The following is an 8,496-nucleotide window of genomic DNA, read 5'->3' on the forward strand; positions in this document are numbered from 1 at the left end:
CAGTACTGGATCATACAATGCTTTGCTACAGGGGCTCTGATTTCCCAGAGGGGAGGAAGGGGGAGGGTACAGTACAATATACACAGATGAGATTGATTGGGTCACCAACATGATCGCCATATCCTCCATTTCAATATCTCTTTCGTCTCTATTGGTTTTGGTAATGATACTTATTATTATGAGACGCTTGATTCTCTTTCGCCAATGTGTTTTTGTTTTTTTACCAAATGAAAAAAAGGTCAAAAGAAGATGCAATTAAAAGTCACGTGCAGAGATAGACCAGCAGCCTCACATGAGACTCTGTCCCGTTTCCTTTTGACTCTCCTCAACACACAGAGAGAGGTAGAGAGAGGTGGGGTGGGGGGGTCTCTAAAGGAATGATAAAAGGGAAGGAGGGAGGACAGTGGAGCAGTCCTTAGATTACCATCTGTGTGTTGTTTCCTGTTTTGGGGTTAGTGGAAGAGGGCAAAGGAGGGGATTTGGGGGGGACATGGGGGCTCTGCCTCCCATTCACTTTTTACCCCTGTCCCCTCCCTCACTTCCACAGCTGGGTGCTGAGGGTCTGACTCGAGGGGGGGTCCCACCCAACCCCCTACAGGAGCACCTGGTTGGACAAAGCTGGGTGGCGCTGACACACTACCACTCATGGCGATGCCCGACATCTGCTGGGTCATCTGAGAGAGAGATGGTAGGAGGTGTGTGAGTGTGTGTGAGAGAGAGAGAGGGGGGGGGGGCAGGTCAGAGACAACAGAAAGGTTAGAGGGTTGTACAAACCCAGTTAAAGAACTCTAGAATGACAGCAACAACCTGCTTAACACAGCAGACATAATTCCCTTACTGCATATATAAGGACCAGAGAGTAGATCCTCCTTCTCTCATTTCTCCTTCTCGGTCCATTTCCTTTATTTCACTCCCATTCATTCTCCCTTCCCTATCTCTCCTCTGCTCTCCTCCCCCCTCTCCTCTCTTGCCTCCTGTCCACTTCCAAACCATTATGAATGCACCTTCATGCCCGGGGTTTCCATTAGCCGCTATTTTCTTTTGGTGGGAAAAGCCGATATAAAAAAAAAATCCCATTGTGAAATAATGCTTTCTAGCCTATTCATTGATGGAAATACCAGTCGACGGAAACCCATTTGACTGGTCATGCTTATCGGTCTATAGGTTGATTAGCATAATTTGGTGGAACTACATTGGCGCATGTGTACAGTATAGTTGTTGTGTATCTTATTTATCACACGCACACAGCATATGACACAGAGCCTTTGAGTGGAACATCTGTCAGGCTATAACGCAAAAGCTGCCGCTGCTGCAGCCAACTGGAAACGGAAAAATACGAGTTGAAATCATGACGTCAGTGATCTTTAGCTCAGAAAGTCGGAGCTCTAGAAAGAAGCCCGCGTTGGAATTCTGAGTTGGATGACTGTTCAAAGTGATTTTTCCCTGTCTGAGATTTTTCTTCTCCCAATTCCCAGTTGTTTTGAACGTGGCATCAAACGCGAACAGAAGGCAGGCATCATCGGCGGATCACACACCCCTTTGCAATGTGCTGGAGGCAGTATGCCTTTTTGTAAACATATCCGTACTAATTGTTTGGAACTGGAAGGTTTTAATAAATATTAGGAGTCATACATTACCTTGCTTCAAAGTAGCCCATTAGTAGATTTCTAACAGATATTTTCATCTACAGTACCAGTCAAAAGTTTGGACACATCTACTCATTCAAGGGTTTTTCTTTATTTTGACTATTTTCTACATTGTAGAATAATAATGAAGACATCAAAACTATGAATTAACAAATATGTAATCATGTAGAAACCAAGAAAGTGTTAAACAAATCAAAATATATTGTAGATTTTTCAAGGTAGCCACCCTTTGCCTTGATGACAGCTTTGCACACTCTTGGCATTCTCTCATCCAGCTTCACTTGGAATGCTTTTCAAACAGTTTGAAGGAGTTCCCACATATGCTGAGCACCTGTTGGCTGCTTTTCCTTCACTCTGCGGTCCAACTCATCCCAAACCATCTCAATTGGGGTGAGGTCGGGTGATTGTGGAGGCCAGGTCATCTGATGCAGCGCTCCATCAATCTCCTTAGTCAAATAGCCTGGAGGTGTGCTTTGGGTCATTGTCCTGTTGAAAAACATTTATTTTTATTTTTTATTATTATATTTTTTTTATTTAACCAGGTAGGCTGGTTGAGAACAAGTTCTCATTAATGATAGTCCCACTAAGCACAAACCAGATGAGTTGGCATATCGCTGCAGAATGCTGTGGTAGCCATGCTGGTTAAGTGTGCCTTGAAATCTAAATAAATCACAGAGAGTGCCACCAGCAAAGCACCCCCACACCATCTCCTCCACAGTGGGAGCCACAAATGCCGAGATCATCCATTCACCAACTCTGCGTGTCACAAAATCACGGCGTTTGGAACAAAAATAAAACATTTCGACTCATCAGACCAAAGGACAGATTTCCACCAGTCTAATGTCCATTGTTCGTGTTTCTTGGACCAAGCAAGTCTCTTCTTATTTTTTGGTGTCCTTTAGTATTGGTTTCTTTGCAGCAATTCAACCAGGAAGGCCAAATTCATGCAGTCTCCTCTGAACAGTTTTTGTTGAGATGTGTCTGTTACTTGAACTCTGTGAAGCATTTATTTGGGCGGCAATCTGAGGTGCAGTGAACACTAATGAACTTATCCTCCACAGAAGAGGTAACTCTGGGTCTGTCTTTCCTGTAGCGGTGCTCATGAGAGCCAGTTTCATCACAGCGCTGGATGGTTTCTGCGACGGCAAGTTCTTGAAATCGTCCGGATTGACTGACCTTCACGTCTTAAAGTAATGATGGACTGTGATTTCTCTTTGCTTATTTGAGCTGTTATTGCCAAAATATGGACATGGGTCTTTTATTAGTAGTTGATCAACATTTTAAGCTAAACATTCTGGTCTTTTGCATCAGACTCATAACTTTGTATCATTTTTATTTTATTTAATGCGGCCCAGGCCTACTGGTTGTATGAATGTGGGCTCTTATCGTACTACAACTGTCCCAGAGTCTGTTTGGAATAAGCCATTTCTTTCTTGACAAGCTGATGAATAGAACAGGTAGCCTAAACTTTTCTACTATAGTAGATTGAGGTAGGCTAGTGATTTAGCTCTTCGTGTTGTTGGCTGAGGAAAAGTGAATGTGGACAGTTCATGTTCAAAGTGCACATCAGAATTCAATAAGAAGGACCGCACATGGTGGCATCCTCCACTTGCATGTCCTGTTCATATGAATTACCATATTCTAAATGTGATGTCTGTCATTCTGCGCACTCTGGGTGGACACCCTAATTAGGTAACTCCCCAATGCATATGAGTCTGGTAAATAAAAATGATGCCGGTCCAATGTCTGGTGCCACATCTTCTTAACGAAACCCTGCTTCATGCCCCTGCAGCAGCAGAACTATCAGGCTTGTGTGAGACGCACGCGTGTTTGTGTGTGTGTAGCACAGACGAGCGTAATGACTCCAGAGCACTTTGGGCTTTAACCCATCAAAGGTTAAAGCCCAACAGCTTGCCCTGAACCCATTACAGTACACACACGACCAATCATATCACGTACTTGACAAAGGCAGAGTGTCTGTGTGTGTGTCAGTGTGTGTCGGTATTTGGTGTGTGTGTGTGTGTATATGTGTGTGTTGTCAGTGGGAGCACAGTAATTTATCGTCTCTCATTAATCTCCTGCAGGAACACAACGCCTCTTGGAAAGCCATTCTGGTGTGTCTGTCTTTGGCATAAAAATGTGTGTAATTGTTCCACTGAAAAACACCACTCTACCCCAGGGTTAGGTTTTCAGAAGACAACAGAGGATTTCCTCTGTCATTTTACCTGGGCTTTGTTTCTTTCACATTTCTTTTGATTCTGACAAACACCCTGGTCCCTGCCGGTTGCAAACATACCCATAACATGATTCTGCCACAACAATACTTGAAAATACAGAGGATCAACAACATTGCATTCATTCCACGTCACTGGCTTGTATGACAAAGTGAAAAGAATGAAGCCTGTGCTAAAATGGCCACTCTAAACCATCCATTCTGTTTGCAACAAGGACGTTAAGTGAGGGCACGTTCGTAAATTCACTCGGACTATCTGATTATCGATTTCAGAGGACTCTCATCTGAATGTGCCAGAGCACAGAATAACTGACAAAATTACAAATGCAAAACACATGTTGAATATGGTGTCAGTAAACTCGGCAAAAAAAGCATAATTAAATTGTTGCCAGCAGCACAGTTGCAGTCACCAACTCTCTGGATAACATGAAAACAGCCTAACCAGCTATGCTCGGTCAAGTAAAATGGTCAGAGTGAGGTGTTCTCTCATTTTTATCTAGAAGTAGCTAGCAAGCTTGCTAACTTTAGCCAGTTAGCTTGGGTGCTTGACTGCCATTGAGGTCAGAACGCTCGGATCAACCCTACTCCTTGGCTAGAGCGTCCAGTGTGCCCTCTGAATGCTCCGAGTGTGAAACACTCTGAATTTACGAACAGACAATCTGACAACACTCTGAATTTACAAATGCCCAGAGCGCACTCTGAGCGCTCTCTGGCACTCCAGAGTGAATTTGAGAACACGACAAAGAAATGCATTTTTTTGGCCTACATTTAAAAAAGGTTTGGGTCAAATCCAATAGAACACGAAACAGAATGAAACCCTCTGTACTTTCAAGTATTGTGGTGGCAGCATCTTGTTATGCTCGTCAATGGCAGGGATGGGGGAGTTTGTCCAGACCAAAATAAAACGTGAAAGGAGCAAAGGCCAGGTAAGAGAGGAAAACCCGCTTCAACCTAACCCCGGGACAAAATAAATACAGTGTGACAATTACACAATGTTAATTTCAAAGACACGCCACAATAGCTTTCCAAGAGGTGCTGAGTGTTCCCGAATGGGCCAGTCTCAGTCCTGACTTAAATTTGCTTGAAATTCAGAGACAATATTCCCAACCAAATTCTTGAGCAATCTCGACCAAAAAATGGACATACACTGAGTGTACAAAGTGTTATGAACACCTGCTCTTTCCATAACAGACTGAGCAGGTGAATCCAGGTGAAAGTTTTCATCCCTTCATTGATGTCACTTGTTACATCCAATGTTAAATCCACTTCAGTCAGTGTAGATGAAGGGGAGGAGACAGGTTAAAGAATTAATTTTAAGCCTTGAGACAATTGAAGACATATATTGTGTATGTGTGTATGTGTGCCAAGAAGAGGTGTTGTCACCTTAAGTGAGATGGATGATATTAATTAGACTGGCGCAGGAGAGAGAGATGAAGAGAGGATGAGCATGAGAAGACACACACCCTTTATAAAAAGAAAAAAACTTTGAAACAGAAACATACCTTTCCAATTCCAACACCCATTAAGTCTAATGGATGGGGAGGGCGAATATGAAAAGGAGCATGTATGTAGGCAGGGAGGGCTAAGGTAGCGGCTGCCGAGAGGAAGAGAGGCAAAGGGGAGAGGACAGGTGAAATGAGAGGAGGGAAAGAGAGGAGAGAGAAAGCAGAAAAACGGAGTGAGCTGATGAATAAGATAAGGTGAGACAGGATGGAAGTTGTGTGTGTGAAGCTCGGCAATCGCACACATACGCGCCACAGGAAGGGCTTTGTGTGTTGTGGCATTTGGCTGCTTAGCAGGCAGTGCTGGTCTCCCATCTCTCTGCAGTCCCTTTGACTGGGGAACACGGAGGGAATGAACAGAGCGAAGTAGACGAGCAGTGACTTGTACTCACACACCTGTACACATGCCCTTGTACAAACACACAGACTGAGACAGACAGCTGATGCAGACACAAGCAGGCGATTAAGCACATGTGTAATTGGAGCAGGGACTTAAACATCCATGAGCATGACCCTCTACTGTCTGTGCACACACACACACACACACACACACACACAGACTCACACAGACTCACACAGACTCACACAGACTCACACAGACTCACACACACACACACACACAAGGTGCATTTGCACTGTATTAAGGCAGAGACCGATTAAGGTGACTAGCAGGCGGCTCTGGAGTGTTGAAATATGTATACATTTTCTATAAATACCCAGGCATTTGCATGTGGCCCAATGAGGAGCGTTTTACTAATGTTGGATCTGTGTGTCTGCTTGACTACCTACTGGATCATTAGCGATGTGGGAGTAGGAAGGGGGGTCTGGTCAATGTGGAGGGAATAAATAGGTAAAAGAGGAAGAAAAAGCAGGGACTGTCCTTCTAGTGGGCAGTCAGGTACACAACAACACACACACACAGATCTGTGCATAGCTGGGCTCCCACTCTAGCACACGGTGTTCCAGTATCCATATTATATTCCCCTCTGTTGAATCCCCACAAAGCTGTGAATTAGAAGTGGCATTTCCATCCAACAGCCATTTCCCACTGTGTCAGTATTCATACACTTCTACACTCAGACCCACAAACACTAGCAGCGTGTGTTCCAGCCAGCCTGAATCTGGCAGAATGCATACACACTCAGGCATGTAGGCACACACAATCCCCCTCTGATACACCATCTGCAGTCAACAATCCTACTGAGCAATGTGTCCGACAGACAGAAGGTTTTGTGTGTGTGTGTGTGTGTGTGTGTGTGTGTGTGTGTGTGTGTGTGTGTGTGTGTGTGTGTGTGTATGATAATGCCTATGTATGTATGGAGGGGTGGGGGTGTCACGAATCCCGCTTCCTGAGTCTGTGTTTGCCTGTGTTTCTGTCCTGGAGTGTGTTTCCGGTGTCCTGGAACGCACCCTGTCTGGTTGCCGGGCGAATTAGCTTGTTGGGAGATCGATGTTCACCCGCACCTGTATCCCATCAGTAATCTGCACACCTGTCCTGATCATCACCTCTCCCCTTCAAAAGCTCTGACCTGACATCCATTCCCTGCCGGATCGTTAGCCATGAACAGTATGTTGTGCCCACGAACCAGCCTCCAGTTTATAGAGTTTGTTTTGTTTTGGTTTATTGTTTTGTACGTCTTGCTTGCCTTTAGCTTACCGCCGTTTGTTTTGTCTACAGCCATTCACCCGGAACCCATACCCCATCCCTGTCTGCTCGTCGCCAGTGTGTTGTTATACATTGGATCTGCCTATCCACTCCCATCAACCCACCTCCGCTGCCTGCTCCTCCACCCGGAACTATCTACCTCCACGTTCTCATTAATAAATACTCACCATCTTTATACTCACCTTGTCCTGGTCTGCTTCTGGGTCCAATTCTGGTAAACCCTGACAGGGGGTGTTACTGGCCAGGGACGAAAGAGAGAAAAAAAGAGAGAACAGATTGAAAGACTAATACCCGACTAGTGGGAGAACCCCCTCTCTATTTCTCTCCATCTCCATCAATATTTCTCTTCCCACTCCATCTCTCAGCCTCTTTTTTTCCCGGAATATTCAGAGAGAAAAAAGGCATGCTTGGTTGAAAAGCTGGGGATAACACAAATCCCAGATCATGAAGAGCTCTAATCGTATTTTTATAATTGACATATTCAGAGATAGCAGAGCATACCCGAAATCCTGTTGTATAGTTGAGGGAAAGCTGCTCAGTTGTGTGTGTGAGTGTGTGTGTGTGTGTGTGTGTGTGTGTGTGTGTGTGTGTGTGTGTGTGTGTGTGTGTGTGTGTGTGTGTGTGTGTGTGTGTGTGTGCAGCCACAGCTCAAACCAGTAGCACAAAATAATAATGGGCAGCCAGTAGGAAAGTGATGTGTGTATTCATGTGTATTCTTTCTTTGTGTGTCCGAATTCATCCCACATGCAAGCAGTGCAAATGTATTGAGTGTGTCCTAGATGCATGGTATGAAGGCAGGGAGGAGGAGACCGGGATGGGAAACGAAGGGGAGGGGGAAGCAGGGAGCCCTGAAGGAGGAAGGATGGAGGGAGGGAGGGAGGGAGGGAGGGAGGGAGGGAGGGAGGGAGGGAGGGAGGGAGGGAGGAGTTGAGGGATAGATGGAGGAGAGGGGTGGAGAGCAGATGGTGGAGAGGATGGAGGGTAGTGGGGATGAGTGAGGGATGGAGGGAGGAGAGGGGTTTTAAGGATGAAAGGAGAGGCTGAGAGAGAGAAAGCAGGGGGTTGGTACCAGGCTAGCAGTGGTAGTTGGAGGTACGTGTAGCGGGTTGCCAGGGCTCCCAGGTGGCATGTAGCCGGCGTGTGCTGCGAGCCATGCAACGAAAGAGGGGAGATCCATGTTCTGTGTGTCAGCAGGGGAGGGCCAAGGGAATAGGGGAGTGGGATGGGGACGAAGGTAAGGGTGGGGAAATAACTGTGGCACCTCTCAAACACACCTCATTGACAAATGTTTAATTTAAACAACTGTTTTCCCCCTCTCGCTTTTTTCCACATCTGTTCTCGGACTGGTGAGACAGCTGAGAATGCCAGCTCATCTCTTCCAGTCTCTGTACGACGTTGAGACTATACTCTCTCTCTCTCTCTGTTCCTGCACTCCGTCCCAATCTCCCT

This window comes from Oncorhynchus tshawytscha, linkage group LG01 (genome assembly GCF_018296145.1).
Source record: "Oncorhynchus tshawytscha isolate Ot180627B linkage group LG01, Otsh_v2.0, whole genome shotgun sequence".
Lineage (NCBI taxonomy): Eukaryota > Metazoa > Chordata > Actinopteri > Salmoniformes > Salmonidae > Oncorhynchus > Oncorhynchus tshawytscha.